The 25,892-nt window shown below is 42.9% G+C and overlaps 1 protein-coding gene across 1 annotated transcript in view; it reads right to left on the bottom strand.

Moving 5' to 3' along the window:
* Positions 1 to 19,008, bottom strand: part of Dennd2b (DENN domain containing 2B) — a 102,887-nt gene extending 83,879 nt beyond the window's left edge. The window contains exon 1 of the mRNA XM_038322954.2: positions 18,735 to 19,008. The gene's annotated coding sequence lies outside the window, so the exon portion shown is untranslated. The remainder of the gene's footprint in view (positions 1 to 18,734) is intronic.
* Between the last annotated feature and the right edge of the window lie 6,884 nt (positions 19,009 to 25,892).

Raw genomic sequence — 25,892 nt, forward strand, 5'->3', positions numbered from 1 at the left:
ACAGAAATGTCAGCTGTCCTTATGAAATAAAGGGCACAGGATAAGCACGTTCCAGAAATCAGACAAGCAGCAATTTAGAGACAAGCACACCACCTGAAACCTCACCTGGAAAGGGTCTGGATACCATGAGAAGAGCGACTAGAAGGACACAGACTTTTACCAGTCTCTGCTGGTGTTACAGAGCACACCCAGACAATAACTTCTTAAAGATTAGTACACATGAAACTTTAGGCTAGTCAGCACAGACACTGAGAGATACAGTTAATAAAGGGGACCTCCTGAAACTAAGAAGCTTCTGTAAAGCAAAGGACACAGTAAACAAGACAAAATAACAGCCTACAGAAAAGAAAAAGATCTTCACCAACCCCACATCGGACAGAGGTCTGAGCTCCAAAATAGACAAAGAACTCAAGAAATTGGTCATCAAAAAATAATCCAATTAAAAAAAATGGGATACAGATCTAAATAGAGAACTCTCAATAGAGGAATCTAAAATGGCTTAAAGACACTTAAGGAAATGCTCAACATCCTTAGTCATCAGAGAAACGCAAATCAAAACAACTCTGAGATTCCAACTCACACCTGTAAGAATGGTCAAGATCAAAAACACTGAAGACAGTTTATGCTGGAGAGGATGTGGGGTAAAGGGAACACTTCTACATTGCTGGTGGGAATACAAATGGGTACAGCCCCTCTGGATGTCAGTGGGGCAATTTCTCAGAAAATTAGGAAACAACCTTCCTCAAGACCCAGCAATACCACTTTTGGGTACATCCCCAAAGGATGCTCAATTGTGCCACAAGGACATGTGCTCAACTATGTTCATAGAAGCATTGTTTGTCACAGCCAGAACCTGGAACCAACCTAAATGCTCCTTGACCGAAGAATGAATAAAGAAAAATGTGGTACATTTACACAATGGAGTATTACACAGAAGTAAAAAAAAAACCAATGACATCTTGAAATTTGCAGGCAAATGGATGGATCTAGAAAACATTATACTGAGTGAGATAACCCAGACACAGAAAGACAAATATCATATGTACTCACTCATAAGTGGCTTTTAGGCATAAATCAAAGAAAACCAGCCTGCAATTCACAATCACAGAGAACCTAGACAACAATGAGGATCCTAAGAGAGACAGACATGGATCTAATCTACATGGGAAGTAGAGAAAGACAAGATCTCCTGAGTAAATTTGGAGCATGGGGACCATGGGAGAGGGTAGAAGAGGAGGGAAAGGGATGGGAGTAGAAAAAATATGTAGCTCAATTAAAAAAAAAGAAAGAAAGAAATTCTAGGCTACTTAAAGACAGTAAGCCAATTACTCTCAAAGCCTCACTATATGTCAGCCACCAAGCCTCTTAAACAGTACTTCTCAGAGTGAGGGTGCAAAGCCACCACTACCATCATCATCATCACCATGTGCCACATCACCACCACCTCTACCACTACTTCCATCGCCATCCCCACCTCCATCACACCACCACCTCCATCACACCACCACCTCCATCACACCACCACCATCACACCACCACCTCCATCACACCACCACCTCCACCACCTCCATCACACCACCACCCCCACCACCTCCATCACACCACCACCCCCACCACCTCCATCACACCACCACCTCCATCACACCACCACCTCCATCACACCACCACCTCCATCACACCACCACCTCCACCACCTCCATCACACCACCACCTCCATCACCTCCATCACACCACCACCTCCATCACACCACCACCTCCATCACACCACCACCTCCATCACACCACCACCTCCATCACACCACCACCTCCATCACACCACCACCTCCACCACCTCCATCACACCACCACCTCCACCACCTCCATCACACCACCACCTCCACCACCTCCATCACACCACCACCTCCACCACCTCCATCACACCACCACACACACAACTACCATCATCAGCACACACTACCAACACCAATACCATACATAAGACCACCACATTCATCCCACACCAACACCACCAACAATTACAGCAGGCATAGCTATAAACTTGCCCAAAACACAAACTCTGGGGCCCATTTTGGCCTTACTGAACTGAAAACAAGCTCTCCGGGTAAGACTGGTGTATGTTCAAGCCTCAGAACCACCGATCTAAGGTTCCTGAGAGCTCTGTAAGGGGAATTCAGACTCTGCCCTTAGACTCCCCTGACTTTCTACTACTCTAAATCAGTTTTGGCAGACAGGAACATCACCTATCTGTGGTAAAACACCCAGGGAGATGGGCAAGATTTCTGTTACTCCAGCCGTGTCTTCTACATGGCCTCATAGGCTGCTTTTCCACAAACTGATTCCAAAGTTGCTCTTCGCTGCTTTTAGAGCAGTGATTCTGTGGCTTTTGGTGGTCCAGCTCTTCAAGTTTCAACCTTAGCTCATCTTCCCAGCCTCATCCTGGAACTCATCTATGAGTTCTCTGCTCATGGTGGACGAGTATTGAATTTTTGTTCAGTGAATTGGTGCTAAGCACAATCAGAAAATAAAAACCACCTTCACTCAAATCACATATCTTTCTTTCAGACAGGGATGGAGGTAGGAAGGCAGAACCCATTACTCACAAAGGAAACTCCTCTGGGTCTCAGAAATCTATGCTTACCTGAAACTCACTCTTACCCTGCTCTGTCCCCAACAAACTGTTCCATTCCAGCATGGTGGACCACAGATCACGCGAACTCCAAGGATTAAGAGCTCACAAGCACCCAAACACCCCTTAACTTCTGAACCCTGCGTCTCAAGCCAGGCAGGTTCAGTCCCTTCTTTAAAAGAAGTATCTGTAAATTCAATGCAGTTAATGTTTAATTTCCAAGAAGTCAAAGTTGTGACCTGATACATTCCAACATTCCCTTAAACATTCCAACAAACGCAGAGACTTGAAAAGACCCATAAACTACAAAATAAACACTTATTTATTGCAACTACTGGTTTACCAATAAATTATTTTTTCCAAAAGACAAATTCCATCTTCTTACTATAAAAGCCAAGAAGTCATAACTGAAAATAATGTGAGGAAACCACACTGCAGCACTGCATAAATTAGGTAGTACGTGCTTGTAATCCTAGCACTCCAGAAACAGAAGAAGGGACAATAGATATCTAAGGCCACCCTCAACTAAACAGCAAGTCTGAGATCACCCTGAGATGTATGAGACTGAGAAAGGAGGGAGGGAGAGAAGGAGGGAATGCAGCTGGTGAGGAAAGATGGATCAATGGTTAAGAGTGTGCACTGCTCTGGCCGGGTGGTGGTGGTGCACACCTTTCCCAGCACTTGGGAGGCACAGGCAGGCAGATCTCCATGAGTTGGAGGCCAGCCTGGTCTACAGGGCAAGTCCCAGGATAGCCACAGCTACACACAGAGAAATTCTGACTCAAAAACAAAACAAAACAAAACAAAAAAAAACCAAAACTAACCAGCCAAACAAACACAAAAGAATATATACTGCTCTTGCAGAAGATCCCAGTTCTGTTGCCAGAACCTAAATTGACAGTTCTCAACTCCAGCTCCAGGGAATCTGATGCCCTCTTCTAGTCTCCAAGGGCACCTGCACTCAGGTGTATACACACACACACACACACACACACACACACACACACACACACCACAATATACCCATAAATTAAAAATACAGTGGGTGAGGAGAAAGAAGAGAAAGGTTAAGTCAGGTTATTTGTGTTCCAGTCTTGCCACACATCCAAAACCCCTGCCCCATTTTTAATTTGATTGACAGTCTTGGCAGTTAACATAGTAATCATTTCAGAGAAAGTTGAAAATACTCCACTCAACTCTACAAATATTCAAAACTTCCAATGAGCCGGGCGGTAGTGGCGCACATCTTTAATCCCAGCACTCAGGAGGCAGAGGCAGGCGGATCTCTGAGTTCGAGGCCAGGCTGGTCTACAAGAGCTAGATCCAGGACAGGCTCTAGAAACTACAGGGAAACCCTGTCTCGAAAAACCAAAAAAAAAAAAAAAAACCCTTCCAATGACTGAAAGGAGAACATAGTCATCAAGAAAACATACAACTCTGAGCAGGGACGTCATTAAATGTTTCAGGTTCCTGAGAAGAAACACATTTTGTGTATGTCAGTCAGAATGGGGTGTAGAGAGAGCACATGCTTTGGTTCACATAGACTTAGATCCAGAGTTAAAGTGAGTTAGTGACTCTGAGTTCCTGGAGACATCAGAATATCACAGATTTACTCAGAGATTATCATGAGGGTTTACTAAAATGACAAATAAAAGTACCTGCCATAATAATACATCACTAATAAAATAACATAAACCTAAAATCTTTGGAAAATTGTGAACACATATTGTTTGACCTCAAGAATGTGTCCACTCAGTCTCTGCTAGCTGAGCTTGTTGACGTCCATCCCTACTCCAGACCGCTGCTTCTCCTTTCTCTTTTTCTTGATTCCTCTTCATTAGATTCACTGCTACTCTTAGTTAGCCAGCCCTGTCAAATTTCCACATCCTACTGCAAAGTGGGTGACATATCTAAATGTGTACCTCTCACACTGGGTTTTCAAGCCCCTAACAATGGCCATTCGGCTCAATCCCAACTGGCACTGGCCAACATATTATCACTGGGTCCTACACTCCAACCATTTTTACTCAGCCCATGAAGCTATCTCAACCTCTGAGTTTTGTCTTTGTTATTCCTTCCTTCCTTCCTTCCTTCCTTCCTTCCTTCCTTCCTTCCTTCCTTCCTTCCTTCCTTCCTTCGGGAAGGTACTTCTCCAAGTCTGCATATTTTTGGCTTCTCCTTACCTTAGAGGTCACAGCTTAAACCTCATTCTCTAAGAAGCCTTTTCCAACCTTTCCAGTCCACATTAACCCCTCTCGAATCATCATCCTCTCTTCTTTATACCATGTACTAATCAATTTATTTGTTTGCCGAATCCTCTCTACAACAAGCTCCATGAAAAAGACTTTTACTGTCTATGTCATCTCTACACCCCTAACACACAGTACAGTAGCTAGAACAAAGTGGACACTCAGTAGTATTTGTTGAGGCTGGAGGGAAGGTTTAGTAGACAAAGCACCTGCTGTACATGAGTGAGAACCTGAATTCAAATCCCCAGATTCCATGTAAAAAAAAAAAAAATCAGACACAGAAGTGTGCACCTATAATCCAAGTGCTCCTTACGTCAAGACAGAGGAGGGGACAGGCGAATCTCCCCACAGAAGCTGCTGAGCCAGTTAGCCTGGCATATGCAGAAGCAAATAGATTCAACTCACTGATTCAACTAACACATTCTCATATTTTCTGTCTGTGCCTGTGTGTTTCTGCCTCTCTGTCTCTCTTACACACACACATACAAAACTACATAAAGATTAAATAAATAGCTGTTAAATGAATGGAGCACGGTGGCACACCTGTAATCCCAGCACTGGGGAGGTGCGGACAGGGGAATTTCAAGTTCCAGGCCAGCCTTAGCTGAATTAGTAAAACCTTGTCTCAAGTAAATAGTTATTGAATAAATAAATAAATAAATTTCTGACATGTGAGGCAGAGGTAAGCCCTGCCCTTCTGTCTCTAGACTAATGACTAACAGTAGAGGATGGCCCCCAAGGAAGAGATGTAGATGAGGAAGATAAAAAAAAACCCTTGGGAAACATCCATAAATAAAGTCAGCCCAGCTCCCCCACTGAGAAACATTAAATGCTGCTAGGAGCTCAGGAGGTTCCTAGTCCTGGGCATGCTCTGCCTTGAACTTCTTCCAGTGAGCCACATCGACTTCTGACCTTAAGTTTTGCAGCTGAAAGCAAGTCTTGACTGCTTTTGAATCTCACCAAGATTTGCCCAACAGCTGTAGGTTACGAGATGGGGGAGGGGAGGGCTTAAAATTCTACTAAATGTGATTTAAATACAACAAAAATTCCCATTTGTTTTCTTTTTAACTCGATCCCTATCCACTTTGGGTGCTAATTTAGAATTAATCAAACCCTTCTTTCCCCACTATACTCACAGTTGGCTCTCAGAAGCCATAAGGTAACAGCTGGACAGCAACAGCCCTGGGCAGCAATGAATACTCACACTCAGAGAGAAGGATGCTAGTCCATTTAGGTCTGAAACCATAGAGTGAGTAACACACAGGTGGGGAAAAGGGCAAAGAAAAGCACTTTATCCCCAGAATTCAAAGTTTAATTCCTCTGAACAGAGCTGGCTGAGTTCATCAAGTCGAGGCTGCACACCAAGGTCATGGCCCCGCCAAGCTCACGTCACCTGTCTAGGTGCTTTCCTGTCACTCGAGCACATCCTCTTCCCTACAGCTTCCAGGTCAGTCATATTCTTTTGTTTCCTTCCTCTATCTGCGTTCCTTTTTCTCAAGTGTCAAAGTCTACATGCACATGGCTCTGACCCACTTGTCCCCAAACCCTTGAAAATGAGTTTCATGCGTGGCTCCAGTACCCCACAGGCTTCATTTTTTAATTCCAGCAGAACAAGGTAAGTCTTGAGTAGCCAAATGGAGAAGGGAGAAAGTCTGGTGTTAAATTTGTGCCAAAGAAACTTTCTGCCAACAAAGAATAGGGGCCATGATTTTGCTGAGTAACAAGACTGAGGTTCTGAGAATACTATGGGCGACTAGACCCTGAGCCTCACTAGCCTCTGAGAGCCTTCAGAAGTAACTGTAGAATATTTGGCCCTCCTCTGCAAAGTGTGGTTTTCTAGAGAGGAACAACCACCTTATTAAGTTAAAAGCAGTCTTATTTAAGAAGAACATCTGCAAGGCACCTACTCCCAGGTACTCCCCAGTCTGCTCCCCTGTCTGAGTTCAGTGGATCCATTAACTGGCACAGTTGGAATGACCTTTCCAGGCGATATTTCAGCAGGAGATAACAACAAAGCTTTGGTAGCACTGGAAGGAGATTTGAGGGACTTAAAACACACTGCTAAATTTGGCAGCAAAAGTTCCTGTTTCTTGCAGCTGGGAAAAGGAAATCTCTTTATAATTACACTGTAGATAATGGGCTATTAATTTTTTTTAAGACACAGATTAGAGCCTCCCTATCCAGATCTCCCACTACCAACAGTGGTCAGTGCTGAGCAAATGGAACCCATGGATGGAATCAACATGTTTCTTGGGAAGGAAAAGTGCCAGGGTTTGTCCTGATGCCATTTACTGTCTTAGTCATAGCCACTTGCTCAGATATCTGGCACTTTTCAAGGCCTAGATCTCACAGCCTCTGTCTCTGCTCTCCGTCAGCTCTCCCACTTCCCATCCTGCTACTTCATACAGGGCTATGGCATGTCCCCACCCCAATGTCATATATGTGCTAGCTCTCACAGAGGATCTTCTCAGCCTGGACAGTTCTTTGGTTTGGCCAGATTCCCCCACTTGATATATCTGTTTGTTTTGATTTGAAGGAGTGTCTTACAATATAGCCAGGCTAGCTTCAAACCCCTACTTCAGTCTCTCAAGTACTGAGATTACATGCCCTACCACCCACCAAACCCCGCTTTGGTTTATATATTTCCCTCTCTCTCTCTCTCTCTCTCTCTCCTTCCTCTCCTTTTTTAAAAAAATTTTTTTTTTGAGACAGAGTTTCTCCATGTAACAGTTCTAGCTATCCTGGAACTTGCTTTATAGACCAGGCTGGCCTCAAACTCACAGAGATCCACCTGCCTCTGCCGTCTAAGTGCTGGGATTAAAGGCGTGTACCACTACCACCCAACTGTATTTCTCTTTTCTTAAGACAGAGTCTCTATGTGGCCCTGGCTGACCTGAAATCTGCTATGTAGATAAGGCTATTCCCAAACTCACAGAGATGCCTGTATTAAAGGCTTGCACCATCACACCAGATTATGTACTTCTTTACCAAAAGCAAAATGCAAAAGTTCTGATCTGTTGCTCATCAGGGGACTCCTAAAATTGCCCTTGATATAAAGAAAGGGGATATCACAAAACCTGCAGATTAGTCACAAATATTGCTTGGAGTAATAAGTACAAAAATAGCTAATATTTTGTTCAGCAACAAGGTAGGACTAACTATGCTTTTACATGTAGGCTTCATTACAAGTCTTTTACTGCCTCAGTTTGAGAGAACAGAAAGGCTGTGGACAAGCTAGGTAAGGTATCACAAGGATCCATGAATGTGGCTGAATTACCAGGTATTTGGAATTCAGTATGACTGGAGTCCAGGTTCCAACCATCATTCTGGTTGTAGGGCTCTTTCTCTAACACATGCTTTGTTTTTGATCACCAACTGGTCACTCAAATGCTGACAGAGAGTCTTTCAGACTAAAGTTTCTCCTTTTTCTCAAAGATGATGGCAGCATTTATTCATTCTTCAGAGCAAATCAAAAGTTGGTGCTTGAAACATCTACTGATGAAAATATTACCAGCAGCACCAAGCAAACTCACATCTTTCTTACTAACTGGCAGGCTTCCTGCTTACTCTCTGCAATTGCTGCAAGCACTTATGTACCTTCTGAACACGAGAACAAGATTCCCATCTCCAAGTTTTAGGAATTAAGTAAAAACACTTCTTAGAATCCAGTTGATGGGGGGAGGGGATATGATATAGAGTTAAATACTTTGCATTGGTATGGATATTAGTCTATTGATATTTAAGGCTGATTTTGTTACACTGTGTGTGTGTGTGTGTGTGTGTGTGTGTGTGTGTATATATATATATATATATATATCTGCTCTTGTTTAAGATGAAGATGGTATTTAAAATGTTTTAAGAACTTAGACTTTTCTCAACATTGAAACATGCCTGCTTTTGGCAGCACTAATCTACTTCAAGAGGATGATGGGCATCAAAGAGGCTCCTTATGGAGTTTGATAGCCATTTGGGCAAGAAATTTCTCTTGCCTAGACCACTTGATGGTATGCTGTATGAACTAGACATGTAGGACCCACAGAAAAGTGACTGCTAAACTTTCTAAAAGACAGGATGGTCCTTTAGGGTTCCTGCTTCACAGAAGAAACTGCCAGACATTCTGCAGGATATAGAAGAAAGCAACTGATGAACTTTGCCATTACAAGGCAGACTAGATCTTCAAATCTCCTGCTTCATGAAAAAGTCTGTTGGGTACCATGGGCCTGTAGGCTGAAGATGGATGCCCCAACATTACAGAAGAACTTTGGGTGATAGATCAGGCAGCAAGATGTCTCTGTCAATTCTAGTTTTGAAAGTTGCTTACAATGCACTTCCTGTTTACTTAGGTAATATTATATCCTTTTGGTTGTAGTGTGGAGCTGCGGGCGGCTTCCCGCCGCCCAGCTCCCAGCCACCGGCTAGCTTTATCCGAAATAATTACACGGAAACTGTATTCTTTTAAAGACTGCCTGGCCTGTTACTCACATCTTGACTAACCCATATCTAATAATCTGTGTAGCACCACAAAGTGGTGCCTTACCAGGTAGATTCTAGCATACGTCCATCTTGGGCTGGAGCTTCATCGCGTCTGGCTTCTCTCTGGAGAGGCATGGCAGTCTGACTAACTTAGGAGAGGTGTGGCATCTGACTGAGCCATCCACTTCCTTCTTCCTGTTCTGTCTACTCCACCCACCTATGTTCTAACCTATTAGGCCAAGCAGTTTTCTTTATTAATTAACCAATGAAATCAACAGATTGATAGAAGACCCGCCTCCATCATTTCCCCTTTTTCTGTTTAAACAACAACAAAAAAAAAGGCTTTCACTTTAACATAGTAAAACTACATATAACAAAACAGTTATAAAGCAAGAATTACAGTTACAATATTTATATCTATTTTATCTTTTATCATAACAATGAAAAACTATAACTACCTATCCATTCTTCAACTCCATCAAAGACTCCAGAAAGATATAATACTACCTAAGTAAACAAGAAATAATCAACTTCCAAACTCGAGAAATCACAGAGACATCTTGCTACCTGGACAGTCACCCAAAGTTCTTTTGTACCGTTGGGGCATCCATCTTCGGCCTACAGGCCCATAAGTATCCAGCAGACATTTCTATGCAGCAGGAAATTTCGAAGGCAATTCAGTCACTATCTGCTGTGTCCTTCAGAATGTCTCTCAGACTCTTTCTTGAATCAGGAACCCCGAAAGATCATCTCACATTTAGACAAGTTCAGCAGTCTTCTCTCTAAGGGTTCTCTGTGTCCAGTTTATGCAATAGTCCAGGCAAGAGCAGTTTCTTGCCCAAATGGCTATCAAACTCCATAAGTAGCCTCTTAGATGCCCATCTTCCTCTTGAAGTAGCTTGTGCTGCCAGGATGTGTCTCATTGTCATGAAAAGTCCTAAGTTATTAAGACATTTAAGTGGAATATTCTGTAGTCTTTGAAAGATATGAAGAATGTCTATAACTGAAATATATCTCTATATATCTAGAAAACCTAACTAACATGACTATAAGCTTTACTATTATTGATGATTATCCATTAACAACCGATATTTCTTAATTATACATTACATTTTTAAAATGAACTACACAATCACAATACCTTAATCAGTATCAAAAATACATATACATATAACAAAATTGACCTTAAATGTCTATCAATAAAGCAAAATCTATACCAATGCAAATTATTCATATCTATATCATATCCCCCCTTTAAATGTAAAAGAACACTTATAAACAATATTTGGGAACATGGGCGCAGTTATTTCTCTCCAAACTGCTTCCTGCTGAATGGGGACGCTGTTAATCAGATCTTTTTTGGTATAACCTGTGTGCCAGGTTCATCTCAGTCGGCAGTTGAGCGAAATAATTTTTTGAGGGTGTTCACAGCAACCTTTCAGGAGGACGTGGTCTATCATACCATATTGGGATAGAAGCAATCCATATGGTCTCATTTTCTGTAAAAACAAAAGAAGAATCTCTTTTCCAAAGTATCATATCCTTAGATCCAAATTCTGAAGTCAAGGTATTTTCAAAATATCTATGTTGGATTAGTTCAGCAGCATTTATAAACAAATATCTTTTAGCAGCTGTTTCTCCTTCCTCAGCATTCAAACAATTCAAAGAGAGCATAATAGTATACAGTATCAAGATTCTCTGTGTATTTTCCATTTTTGTGTGGCTTTACTTTAACCTCTATTTCGTTTATTTTTACTTTTACTTTTTGAGACAGGTTCTCCATATATCTTTGTCCTGGAATAACTCTGTAGACCAGGCTGTCCTTGAACTCTGAGATCCTTCTGCTTCTGCCTCCCCAGTACTGGTATTAAAGGTGTATGCTACCACACCTTGAACTCACAGAGATCTGTCTGTCTCTGCCTCCCAGGCATTGGGATTAAAGGTGTGTGCTGCCACACCTTGAAGTCACAGAGGTCAATCTACCTCTGCCTCCCAAGTGTTGGGATTAAAGGTGTGTACCACCACAACAAACTACTTCCTTTTTTTTTTTTAAGAACTTTAACCTTTAGCCTGCATATATTTTTAACACATCATAAATCATTTAGACATTTTCTTCGACTTTGAATCTTTCTTTTACTGTATATCTCTCTTTTTGTGACCACATGAGTCTTTAATTTACCAAACAATATCAGTAGGACTAAAGCCGTGACTTTGACAACTAGATCCAGCCCATTCCTTAGCTTTATGTGATTCCGGCCTTGTGGCTGAGATATTGGCCAGAGCCACATTCATTGCCATAATTCTACAGTGTTTCAAGGTCCCTGCCAGCAAGCAAGCTGCAACAGTGTTAAACAACACTCAAAAGCTCCATAGTCAGGACCGCCTGCTTGAAAGAGTCAGAGTTTGCCCTGGCAGGACGGCCCAGAAAGCTGGCATTTTAAAACGACACAGCTTTTTTCCTGCTACGGCTGAATACCGAAAAGCATGCAGTTAATTTTCATCAACAGCATTTAAGTGTTTTGTAGCAGGACCTCTTAAAAGAGCTGCAATGTTTTGCAGCTGAAGCTGAGTCAGGAAGCCTCTCTTAGATGAGAGCACTTTCTTGCCTCTAGCAAGCAGAGCAGACCTGAGAGAAACTGCTGTTATCAAGAAAGCATGCCTTACTCTATTCTTTCCCAAGCTTTCTCAGGCCTTCAGCCATCCACGTTGGGTGCCATTCTGTAGTGTGGAGCTGCAGGCCTGCTTTTCGTCCTGCCCGGATCCCACATGGTTAGCTTTACACCCGAAATATCAACACACAAATTGTATTCTTTTAAAGACTGCCTGGCCTGTTACTCACATCTTAACTAACCCATATCTAATAATCTGTGTAGCACCACAAAGTGGTGCCTTACCAGGTAGATTCTAGCATACGTCCATCTTGGGCTGGAGCTTCATCGCGTCTGGCTTCTCTCTGGAGAGGCATGGCAGTCTGACTAACTTAGGAGAGGTGTGGCATCTGACTGAGCCATCCACTTCCTTCTTCCTGTTCTGTCTACTCCACCCACCTATGTTCTAACCTATTAGGCCAAGCAGTTTTCTTTATTAATTAACCAATGAAATCAACAGATTGATAGAAGACCCGCCTCCATCATTTGGTGTCTTTAAAAAGTTGAAGACAGATAGTTATAGTTTTCCTTAGCTATGATAAAGGATAAATTATATATAAAAATTTAAACTCACAAAGATAGGAGAGATGATAGAGTATTTTCCTTAATTCGCCAAATGTAAATAGACTAAATATTATAACTATAATTCTTGTTTGATAACTATTTTGTATATGTAATTTTACTATGTTAAAGTTAAAACCTTCCTTTTTATTTAGAGAGAAAAGGAAGATGATGTGGGATCTCCTTCTATATATGTATTTCTTTTATTAGATAATGAACAAAGCTGTTTCAGCCAATGGCTTAGTAGAGTAAAATCAGGTGGGAAATCCAAACAGAGATATATAGAGAGAGTAGGCAGAGTCAAAGAGATGCCATGTAGCTGCCGAAGGAAAAGGATCCAAAACATTTCCAGTAAGCCACAGCCTCATGGCAATACACAGAGTAAGAGAAATGGGTTAATTCAAGATGTAAGAGCTAGCTAGAAATATGCCTGAGTCACTGGCCAAACAGTGTTGTAATTAAAAAAAAAAGAATCCAGTTGATGGGCTTAAAAGTTATTCAAATAATTTAAAAGTACAAACTATACTCATGTTGGTCATTTGGGGAAATAAAATATACACTTAATTTCATAGAATTTCAGAGAATCTATCTGGGAAACCAACACTGGCATTTAACAAGTCAAAATGTCAATGAGAACTCTTAATTCATCCCTTCTGCTTTCTAGAAGAGGAAATTGAGAGCCAGCTATCAGATGGGGCCAGAACTAAAACTCAGATATACCAGCTACCAGGCCAATGCATTCTCCTGCCATGTGTCAGTGGAAATGATCATAAGGAAAGGTCACCGACAGCAACAGCTGACATTTATTGGCCAGAACTATAACACTTATAAAAATACTTTGAGATAAATAAAATTACCCAAATTTACCTGTGAATATAGAGATAACTTTCCAGAAGTCCAAAAAGAGTAGTAAAAAGAATCATACTACAACCATCATCTCTCGCGTGCCCCATCTCATCTCACTCCCCACACTGTACCACTCTAATACCTCACCCTACCCTAACTCCCCTACTCCAACTTATACCACCCTCACTCCAAGCTGGCTGCAAAGCCTCCCCTACAAGATGGGTTTGGTAGAATACATAGATTTGTATTTGGAGAGGTAAGGAGGGCTGGGCTCAAACCTGTGTCAGCAGGACAAGAGGGAGGGCAAGCTGCAAGGGGACTCCAATAGGAAGCCAAGGAAGACCTGAGGGGCTCTGCCTGGGCTGGCAAGCAGAAAGGAGCCAGGCAATAAGCAATTCTGAAAAGATCATTCCTGTATAACAAGCAGGAAAGATCCACCAGAGCTGTTTTAAGACAGAACCACATGCTCACTGAGCAACACACACACACTCAAAATGATATATGATATGTGTGTATGTATATATGTACACACACAGATATATATAGATATCTATATATAGAGAGATATCTATATATCTATATATATCTATATCTATCTATAGATAGGTAGATCTATATATATATATATATATATGTATGTATATATCTCATATACATGAAGACCTCCTTGGCCAGACTTTCTCTTAACCCACTGCTGCTGCTGCTGAGAACTACTCTATTCTCAGCCCCCTTGTTCAGGGCCTGTTGCTTCTAGATCTTTCTCCCATAACCCTCAGTTCATCTTTTTTTTTTCCATATTCAAACAGTCCTCAAATAATCCCAAAGGCAATCTCCAATTCACAGACAAACCTTCAGCCACAGCAGGCCTTGCAGAAGAAGAAACTGAAGTGATTTTAATGTGGAATTTCCCTTTGTATGCTGTGAATATGATTGGTTAATAAAAAAAAAAAGCTAGCTTGAGCCTATGGCAGGGTGGAACAGAGGTAGGAGGGGAAGGTGGAACTGCATGAATGCTGGGAGAAAGAAGGATGGAGTCAGGAGAGCCATGAAGCCCTGCTGGAGCCAGATGAAACTTTAGCCACTTCTTTAAGAGAGGTTTTCCTGACTCAGTAGCAGCAGAAAAAAGCCGGCTTTCTGGGCTGTGCTGCCAGCGCAACCTCTGACTCTTTCAGGAGACTGAGCATTTGAATGGGGTTTGTGAGTAACATGCTACAGCTTGCTTGGTGGCAGCATGGACCAGCTGTGTGCCTAGAGATGGGGCACTGTACGTGGCTCTCTGAAGCAGTGAGAAGCTCCACCATGCTGGGCTGGGTGGGGCAAGCAGGAAGTGCCATATTTCCCCTAGCAATGGTGTAGCTTAAGTTTTTAAGAAGCGCTTAGCATTGTAAAAAGCCCTTCTGGACAGTAAAGAATTACAGATACACAACAGGACAGATTCAGACATAAAAGACCTCTAAATGGGTCACAGTGTTGGATAAATGTACATAGGCTTGGGAAGAGAAGAAAAAAGTTCTAGAGCTAATGGGCCAAGCAGTGATTTAATTAATACAGTTTCTGTGTGATTATTTTGGGGCTAAGCAGCCAGGAACAACTAAGCAGTCTTCTCACTACATGGTTTCAAGAGAAGCCCATAGAAACAGGCCCATCTTGTTTGAAGCAGCTTTGTACCCTAATTGCATGTAATTTGCCCTTTCACAGGACAATCTGAGAGAGGCCCAAATATTCAGTTATTGTAGTCATTTCAGCAGGCCCCACAACAGTGTATGCATTATATTAGAGCCAATAAAAAGAAGTAAGAGAAGAAATCATTACAGAAACTCTTTAATACAGTAGTCAAGACTCACTGAACACCTCCTCTCCCTACAAAACAAAACAACAACACATAGATGTTTTCTAGGGTCCCAGGTTAGAAAAAGACTCTGGGATTTCTCTAATCAACTCAGTGTTATATATAATGACAACATATTCCCCTAAAACAGACACTACTTACTCAAACAGAGGATCACTGTGCTTCCCCTCTAGCAGAAAGAGATGTCCCTTTCTCCCTTCCTCTAACAGAAGTCACATTAATGCAAGCTTTCCCACAGGCTTTGAAGAGAAATCTGCCTATTATATTACGCCAGATGGCCAACGCACCCCCCCGCCTCATGCCCTCTAAGCCAAGGTCCCTCTAACTCAAAGAACTCAATTATCTGTAGCTTCTTCCTCCAGGCTCCAAGCCAACATGGAGGCACAATAGGGAAGTCGAGCGAGATTCTAGGAGGCTGCTGCTTAGCCTCAGAACTGTGTTACCTTTGCTTGGTTGCCTTAGCAAACTTTCTTGGATGCAACAGTGGAAATCTGAAGGTGCTAGGATGAATGACAGCTAAGAGCCCAGTTTCCAACAGGTACTCAGGCCCATTTCCCTCAGGAGCCAGTCCACCTGCCCAAAGTGATTCTGAGTGTCAAATGCAGGGGAAGTCAGGGCATGTCTCTGAATTGCAGGTTACCGGTGATCCCATGATACTTGAAGTCTGCTGCGTCCCCAAAGTTGTCCTCCCAGCCCAGGGAAAGGGGCAGGCCAGCAGAACTAAAAATGCCCTTGGCCTTGTTCTCCAAAGTTTTCCAAGTTTCAAGTTCCTTGGTGACTGATTATCCTTTCTGGAGATTGGGAGTCCTGAGGGAAAGTGTACAGGAAGGGGAGCAGAGGAAGGGGGAGAGAGGGAGGAAAACAGGAATGTTACTGTTTAATCCTTAAGAAACATAGAGGGATCCAATCTGTGACTCAGCTCTGGGAAGCTGAAGGACTGGGAAGAAAGGAACAGCTGCAGTACAATCTAAGCTGTGCACAATTTCTTCGGTCTGGGAGGCCACAACAATGTGTCCAATCCAAATTCTTCTTTGCAACTTCACCTTGAAGCCTGAGAAGCCACCTAGGAGAGCTACATTGTTTGATTCAAGAAAAAGAAAAGAACCTGTTCTATGCCTGTTCTCCCCAGATGCCATGCCAAGTCATAGCTGGCAGGTATTCCTCTATCTTACAATAGAGGCTGAGGGTATTGGTGGGTACCCTAGTATGCCATATACCCTATAGGCTCACTGAAGACAAGAAAACCTAGGACATCCTTGCTTGGTGTTTCCCTACTCTTCTGCTTCATTCCTTGGCACAATTCCAGGACATATCAAGTTTCTGCCCCTGGAATTCCCACTTCCTTTTTTTTTTCTTTTTGGTTTCCCCTGAGCCATAGCCTTACAAGTTACTTAAAGAGCTGCCTGGCTCCATAAGAGGATTTCTGAGTAATAACACTTCGTACCAGTTATAAGCCTACCTTTCAAACCCAGAGCTGAAGAGATTGGCCCCTCTGCCCACTTAAGACAGTTTCCCCAGAGAAGCCCAGCAGGACCAGGGCCTGTCTTACAACCACTACAATGTGCGATGCCACCACTGTGGGAAGCTGTGAACGTGGACTGGAAAAGAGAACGGTCTCTTGGGACTCCTCTCTACACTAAAACATGGGTTGCAAAACCTACAGGAAGCTCTGTCTCTCAAGTGTCTGTGAAGGATCATTTGTGCGTTCAAAGTCTACTCAAGAAAGCACCGTTTGTTTCCTTAAACATCTCAAAGAAGACTTGTGAGCTTTTTCTCATTGCAATTTACTAATGCATCTGAGTAAAAGGTGCATTATAAATGAGGGAGCCAGAAGAAAGAGGCCAAGTGACTTTCCAGAGAAGTCAGACCATCCCTCAAGCTTCATTCTCTATCATAATGTATAATATAGACTTGTTTACAACTAACTGCTTTCATGGAAGCCATTCCATTTTCTTTCTCTCAGCAGCACCGTGTAGTTGTTAGCATTATTTCCATCTCACAGCTGATAATCTGAAGTTCCTATTAGCTAAGGGCTTCCCAGCGAGCAGCAGAACCTCACAGGTATCATCATCAGACTCAGACATCTGTTCCTCACAACTCTACCTTTAATCCCAACCCATAGGCCACACTCCTCCAAGCAAAGGATCCCTAAAGAAGGCGGAATTAACTTTGGAAGTAGCCTGTCTGAGGTCCAGGGGCCATGCAGTTCACACTGGCAGTCCCTTGGGCCCCAACACTGGTGCATACAGTGTTGCACACACACACACATGGGTCACCAGAGTCAGGGCTACAGAGCCAGTGCTTGTACTGGCAAGCTGACCCGAAGTTAATCAGAAGGCCCCCTTATTGTTTGCTAGGACACAAAAGGCACACTGTTCAGAAAGTTCAAGAAGGAAAAACCAAAGAGCCTGGAACAACAGCTGTTCCCTGGCCCCACTGAGAAACCAAAAGCTTCTACAAAGTTCCCTGAGGCCAGGAGTAAGCTGAAGTAGAGGTACATCTCTTGAGGGGTTTCCTGCAGGGAGGGTCTGCAGCATTTATCCTCCTCTTAACATTACAGACGGCCTAGCTACTTCATCACCTATAGAAACAACCTTTCCTGGGCTACACAGAGTTCACCACATGCCACCCCTCTCCATGTCGCTAGGTCAGAACAAGATTTTTTTTTCCCTGAAATTTAGGACAAAGCATGTACAATGTGGACAGTATGTGTCCTGGGATTTGGTTAAAATATGAGCCAAAGGGATGATCCAGCATAAGCATAGTCCCTCATAGTTCCTAGCAGCTGTAGTACTAAGATAGCCCTCTGCAACATTTGGACTAGACAGATATCTCCAAGTCTCCAAACCCCAAGAAAGTCCCCTCTTCCACAACTCAAGAAAATCTGTAATGAGCATCATTAAGGGGATTTCTAAAAGCTAAAAGCCTGTTTCTAAAGCTACTTCATAAAAAGAGTGCAAGGCTCCAGCTCAGACACTGCCGAGATAGTCTGTCTCTCTGTCCTGCTAACTGCTCCCGGGAGACTTGGAACTCGCTGCAGACTCTTCACTGAGCCACATTATTAGCTTATCTGATTGCTGCTGTTACAGGTGAGACACAGTGGCATGGGGACAACAGGGCAGACAGCACTGGTAGAACCAACCGAGCGGCTCCAAGTTTCCGTGGTAAGAGCTACAGCAGTGCTGCGGTGCTGAGAACTAAGTTTCCTGTAAAAGAGCCTTTCTGTGAAAATATCCAGTGGCTTTGTGCTAAATAAAAGCAGAGCAAAGCCTAAACAGCTATGATTCAGCCAGAGTGAGATTAACTAGATTCGCAAAGTCAAGAAAATTGGCTGTTTCCCTCCTCCTCCTCCCAAAGCTAATAGAATCCAACTGTTGGAACATGACATCATTTTCGACCCCCAAACCTTGAGTGAAGAGCACAGACACCGGCCTGCCACAAACAACCCAAGACTCAGAGCAAGAGACTCAGAGTGCCCTTACCTGATAGTCAGGGTGATTTCTTGCCCACTCCATTCTCCGCAGAGGCTGGCTCACACACACCACAGTCTCTTAGGGAGCCCAGGGCCCCCAGATCCACCGGCTTAAGCTCCAGAACCTGCTGCAAGCTTCCCACAAGCTCCTTCCTCTGACCTTTCAAGAAACTCCTTCCAGCCAAGAGAGCAGAGCTAGCGCAGCGAGCCAGTCAGGCCGGTTGTCATGGAGACCCTGTCCTCTCAGGCTGTACACAGGCTTGCTCTCACTCAACTAGGCGCTCTCCCTCAACCCGGAACCCTGGGAGCTAGCACGCACACGTATACGCGTGCGCGCACTTACACATATTCCCTGAGTTCTAGATGGCCTGGAAACAGCACTGTCTTTTGATCGGCTCAGTTTAAGCATGCATTCCACTCCTCCTACCTCCCTTCCTGTCAACCAGGAGCCCAGGACTGTTCCTGGGAACTTGCTGCAACAACCCGGAGGGGAGAAGGGTGAGGACAGTGAGTGGACTTGTTTTTCTCCCCTCTAGTGTCTCAGTTTTTATAACTTGGAAGAATCCCTGCCAAGGGGGAGGGAGCTAGCCAAAGACTTGGAGGGGAAGCAAGCTCTTCCTCTGGATCCTACAGCTGTAGCTGAATGCGAAGGAGGGACCCTGATGCATGGTGCCTCTACTTGTTTGTTCGGTTTGGGATTTTCCGGCAGCAACTGGGGCAGAAATACCTCTCACATCCCAGAAGCTGGCCTGAACAGGCCTCTCAGGTTACCTTGTTGCCTGTTCAGGTCGTGGAGATGGCTTTAACCAATACAGGATCCCATGGTACTAGTGCAGAGCCTAAGCAGTCTCTTGTCTTCCTGCAATGGAGAAGAAACAAACTAGATCAGGACTAGGAGGAACTCTGGGCAAGTCTACAGTCACAACCAGGGCATCAGAGACAATACCAACAGCCTCCTCACCGCCCAACACAAGAGCAGTCCAAGTCCAGGCCTCTGGTGAGCAGCTGTATCAGTGTCAGCACAGGACCTGGGACACAGAGGCTCTTTTAGCACCCCACCCCCACCCAGTGTATACTCTTACTTGGACACTGCTTAACACTATCTTAGATAACTATTTTGTTTGATCCTCTTAACTGTTTAAAACACACTGGTCAGATAGGTTAGCTACCATTTAACAGATGGGATCATTGAGGCCCAGAGAGATCTGATATCTGACATAATTAGTCATAAAAAGAACCAAGAGTAGAGACCAATCAAGGGTCTCCTAAGGTTCAGACTTACAAAAAGTACAATGAAACCTGATCTTGAAAACCAGATAGTTTTCTGATAACCACAAGTATGAGCTTCCAAGGGAAAGTGGAGACTCTTTCTGAGTCCTGAAGACTCGATGGCAGAGAACACCTATGATATGTAGAATATCTGCTGCAAACCAGAGAGAAACTTCCCTGCCCTACCACCACGTGCTACCGTACATCTTCCCAAATCTGGTTCATTTGCTATCTCTCCAATGAAGGAGGCCTGAAAGTTAGAACTGTGTTATTACACTAAGTTAACACATTTTAAAGACTATCAAAAGCAAAGGTAAAATTATTTGCTCCCATTTACTGAACCAGAAAGTAACAGATCCAAAAGCAGTGTCCAAGCCTTTCAACTCTCCAGCATACATTAAGCATAAGAGTTGCCAAGAACACCTGAGCAGAAATCACAAGACCTTGACAATGTCTGACCTTATCACCAAATGGCCACCTGCCACTGAGCCAGCTTCTTGACCTTATAGTTTCTACACATACATCTTATCACTGGGGTGGTGGGGTGGGAGGTACCAAGACACTATTCTCGTTAAAACCCTCAAATCAGGCACTCAGATAAGAACTTCACTCATAACCTGAAATGGCTAGTACCCCTCCGCCACCAGATACTAAATATACTTTCAGATAGAATTATTTGGAATTGGTAAATGAATTGCATGTGGGAAGGTAAGGAGGCTGATGAGGATAAAGACAATGAGGCCCAAGGAGAACATTTTCCAGTGTTGTTACTCAAAATAACACCAGGGAGGTCCTGATGGAATCCTTAATGCTCATCCCTTGCAGAATTCCTTGTGATTCTGATTCACCTTCAACATACTACAAAATTCTCAAAACCAGATTTTGGCTGGCCTGAATTTAAATCATAAATACATGCAGAAGATAATGTAGGAAACATGTCACAAAACCCAAGAAGAAATGACAGATCTAAGTGGCCATGAGCCCCAGAATCCCAAATCTCAGAAATAAGAAAAGCATCACCAAATCTCAGCTTCTCTTTCCTCTTAGACACAACAAGCATCTCTGCTTTGCTTCTGAACCCAAAGAATGCACATTTGCCTTCTCTCCAAACCCAGATGAGGCAAGCTCACCTCTTTTTACAATGAGATAAAATTCATGGTATAAGAGTAATACCAACTAAATTTTATTGGGACCCTACTGCATGCCAGGCATACTTTTAAACAGCACTAGTCAAGCTACTGAAGCAGAAACACAGTCATAGAGGTAATCAAAACTTTAAAAGCCCTAAAAGCAGACACACAACGCAAGCCACACTCCCCCTAGTGGCACACTGGAGTTACAGGGGTGCCTTGTCCTCAGAAGGAAGAGACAAAGTTAGGACCTGAACGTGGGAAGACCAGAACCCTTGCTTCAGTGATGTTGCTGTATATGAGTTCCTAGAACTGGACAGAAGCAAGACCAACTAACTTCCTCTGCTGCCTCTGCAGGACTGGATCCAGATAGGGTCAGCTTGAGTTCTCCTGAAGGAGGGGGATTTTACAGACCCATGTTTTCTGCCAGGCATGGTGGATCAGGCTTGTAATACCAGCTACTCAGGAGGCTGAGGCAAGAGAACTGCAATGTCAAAGTCTGCCTGGAATACAGAGCAAATCCAAGTATAGTCTAAGCAATTCACTGAAATCTTGTCTCAAAAAATAAGAGCTATGGGGAAGGGAGAGATGGCTCTGTGGGTAAGAGCTTTAGCAGAGGAACTAGATTTGGTTCCCAGCACCCAAGTGATAGCTTACAATCATCCAGAACTCCAGTTCTAGGAGATCTGATACCCTCTTCTGATGGCTCTGGGAACCAGGCACCCACATTTCGCACAAACACACACATAGGCAAATACCAATACACATAAAATAAATTTTAAAAAAAAATTAAAATAAGGACCAGTATGATGGTTCAGCAGGTAATGGCACTTCTCACCAAACCTACTTAAGTTCAATCCCTGGGACGGTGAAAAGAGAGAACTGACTTCTGAAGCTGTCCTTGTATATGGGTAAGTGCGCATCATGACATGCACTTACCATATACATACCCCCCACACACAAATAAATGTAATATTTTCAATAAAATACAAATAAAGTGTTTGGAAGAAAGCTCAATGGAACAGCACTTGCCAGACACATAAAAGGCTCTAGATTTAATCCTACCACTACGGGGAAAAAAGAAAGAACCACAAGCTTACACATACATGAGCCAGAAGCCTGGGAGACATCTCCAGTCTCTTTCTCTTCCCACTGCAATCCTTTTCCAACTCCAAAATAATTCTACTTAAAAACTTCATATCTGTCCCCCTTTTCTCCACTCCCACTGCTACCTATCCTGCCTGTTAATTACTACAGAAACTTAACTACCCTAGCTAGCTTCAACTCTTGCCCTCACCAAAAATAATGAAAACTCAAATTCAGTTTCTCATATATTAACACTCAACAATTAACACAGCAACCAGCCAGGCGGTGGTGGCGCACGCCTTTAATCCCAGCACTCGGGAGGCAGAGGCAGGCGGATCTCTGTGAGTTCGAGACCAGCCTGGTCTACAAGAGCTAGTTCCAGGACAGGCTCCAAAGCCGCAGAGAAACCCTGTCTTGAAAAACCAAAAAAAAAAAAAAAAAAAACACAGCAACCTTCTTTTGCAACTGGGTGGAGGTTTCTCCATACATATCAAGCAAATCATCAGTCTAACAGCAAATGTATGCCCTCCCCTATGATTCTGACACTGTTTCCTAGGGACCACCCCAAACCCATGAAGCTCAGTCCTTGAGGAGACTCGCTCCCTATCACTTTAGATACCAATTGCTAGAATCAGATTGTTTTATCTGTGCTTCTGACCAAAAACCTGTATAAATCTAAATCAGAATTTCCAAAACTACATCCTTGGCTTTAATGAATTTGCTATTGATCGGTTAGCCATAAAACTTCAAGAAACACTTAGACCTACTAGTTTATTATAAACAGTACTGCAGATGAAAGAGAAGCATAGGGCTGGGTATGAGGAGTGTGCAGGGCTTCCAGGTCCTCTCGACAAATGTAAGTGTTTAGCTCCACTGCTCTCAAAACCCAGTCCTCTGGGGTTTATGAAAGATTCAGCATATATAATGATACAACAGACTGTATCATTAGTCACTGGTAACAAACTTAACTTTCACCCACATCCCCCTTCCTCGGGAGTAAGGCCAAAAGTTACAGCCTTCTAAACATAAGCAGTCTTTATCTTGAGGACATCCAGGAGTCCTCGGCCACCAAGCAATTATAGAAAAAAAAAACCGACTGATATAGATATGAATAATTTACATTGGTATAAATTTTGCCTTATTGATAGAAATTTAAGGTCTATTTTGTTATATGTATATGTATTTCTAATAACAATTAAGGTATTGTGATTGTGTAGTTCATTTAAAAATGTAATGTATAATTAGGAAATATAGGTTGCTAATGAATAATCATTGATAATAGTTAAGCTTGTAGTCATGTTAGTTAGATTTTCTAGATATATAGAGATATATTTCAGTTAGATAGACATACTTCATATCTTCTAAAGACTACAGAATATTGCATTTTAAATGTCTTAATAACTTAGGGTTTTTCATGACAATGAGACATGTCTGCTCCTGGCAGCACCAATCTACTTCAAGAGGAAGATGGGCATCGAAGAGGCTCCTTATTGAGTTTGATAGCCATTTGGGCAAGAAACTGCTCTTGCCTGGACTATTGCATAAACTGGACACAGAGAACCCTCAGAGAGAGGACTGCTGAACTTGCCTAGAGGTGAGATGATCTCTTTGGGTTCCTGATTCATGAAAGAGTCTGCGAGACATTCTGCAGGACACAGCAGATAGTGACTGAACTGTCTTTGAAATTTCCTGCTTCATGGGAAACTCTGCTGGATACTGTGGGCCTATAGGCCGAAGATAGATGCCCCAACAATACAAAAGAACTTTGGGTGACTGTCCAGGCAGCGAGATGTCTCTATCATTTCTAGAGTTATATGGAAATTGTAAATTTCTTATTTACTTAGGTAATATTGTGTTCTTCTGGAGTCTTTGATGGAGCTGAAGAATAGATAGTTATAGTTGTTTTCCTTTGTTATGATAAAAGATAAAGTAGATATAAATATTGTAACTGTAATTTTTGCATGATAACTGTTTTGTTATATGTAATTTTACTATGTTAAAGTGAAAGCTTTTCTTTTTTGTTTAAACAGAAAAAGGGGAAATGATGTAGGTGTGTCTTCTATCTATCTGATGATTTCATTGGATAATTAATAAAGAAACTGCCTGGCCCATCTGATAGACCGGCCCTTAGGTGGGTGGAGTAGACAGAACAGGAAGAAGGAAGTGAGGTAGATGGCTCAGTCAGATGCCACGCCTCTCTTAAGTTAGGCAGACCGCCGTGCCTCTCCTCAGAGAGATGCCAGATGCGATGAAGCTCCAGCCCAAGATGGACACACGCTAGAATCTACCTGGTAAGGCACCACTTTGTGGTGCTACACAGATTATTAGATATGGGTTAGTCAAGATGTGAGTAAGAGGCTGAAACTAATGGGCCAGGCAGTGATTAGAAGAATGCAGTTTGTGTATTGTTATTTCAGGTGTAAAGCTAGCCAGGAGGCCGGAAGCAGGGCGGCGGGAATGCAGCCCACAGCTCAACACTACAACCGACATATATCCTGCTTTGGAGATTCCAAAGGATTTTAGGAGTTGTCTGCCAGGAAACAGGAGGAAGACCAAATATACATTCCACAGCGTCACACCCTCACAAATCCATTCTCCACACAGCTGTCTGAAGCCCCTTTTGACACAGGATCATGTTATTTCCTGCCTAAAACACTTCATTGCTTCTCAGAGCACTCAGGATGAAATCTAGGTTCTTACCAAGACCTACAAGGACCAAGCATGATCCTTCTCTTCCCTTCTCTCAGCATACTTCCTCCTTCCCCTCTGAGCACAGGATATGTTGGTTCACTGAAAATGTCAGATGTTTTTCCAGGCTATCTATCTAGCTTAGCCTGGGACCCCACCCCAGTCTCTGCTCAGATGACTCTTATCTTGCCTCAACATGACTGTCATCTCCTGAATTCCACAGTCCTCCAAGTCTAAACACAGCTCCTTCAGCTCCTTGTACTTCAAGAAGCGCTCATTTTCCTTCAAAGCACTCATTAGGATTTGTAATTGTGCTTTTATGTAGTTATTTGCTTAATGTGAGAGCGGGAACCTAGATTATTCTCCTACCACAGTCCCTGTACTTGACAAACGGCCCAGCACAGAACAGGAGCTCAAAAACCAGCTTCAGAATCAGTGTGTAAAAACTCTTCCTATTCCCTGTCACTCATTGCATTTTGTCATAGACTTACAAACTATAATTATATTTCTTAACCAAAAGTTCCTGTCAAGTCTCCCCGTGGTTTGCTTCCCAGAACTTTCCTGGTAATGTCACTCTTCTAGGGATCACTCCAGGGTTTTATAGCTTCTCTCATTACTAAAGTGCCCACTCATAGGCTCTCCATTACCACTGTATATCTGCCAAGACAAGTAAGCTGCATGAATGGTGCAATTCTCAAGACAGCAACATTCTCTAGGGTCAGCTTTATCCAGAGACCAAACACTGTCTTCTCCCTTCCACAGGCTACCATGCAGATAAAAATGTAATTTCTGAATATATTCAGCCAAGGACAACTATGAATGTGGTCCAGCACAAAATTGCAAACTTACTTAAAACACAAGGGGATGTTGTTGCTGCTGCTGCTGCTGTTTTTGTAATCTGCTTGCACAATCCTCAAGCATGAATTTTGTGACCTAAAGTCATGTCAGGATGTGAAAAGATAGACACTGAAAAGTATGTACATGCATATGTATAG

Source organism: Arvicola amphibius, chromosome 1, assembly GCF_903992535.2.
Source record: "Arvicola amphibius chromosome 1, mArvAmp1.2, whole genome shotgun sequence".
Taxonomy (NCBI): Eukaryota; Metazoa; Chordata; class Mammalia; order Rodentia; family Cricetidae; genus Arvicola; species Arvicola amphibius.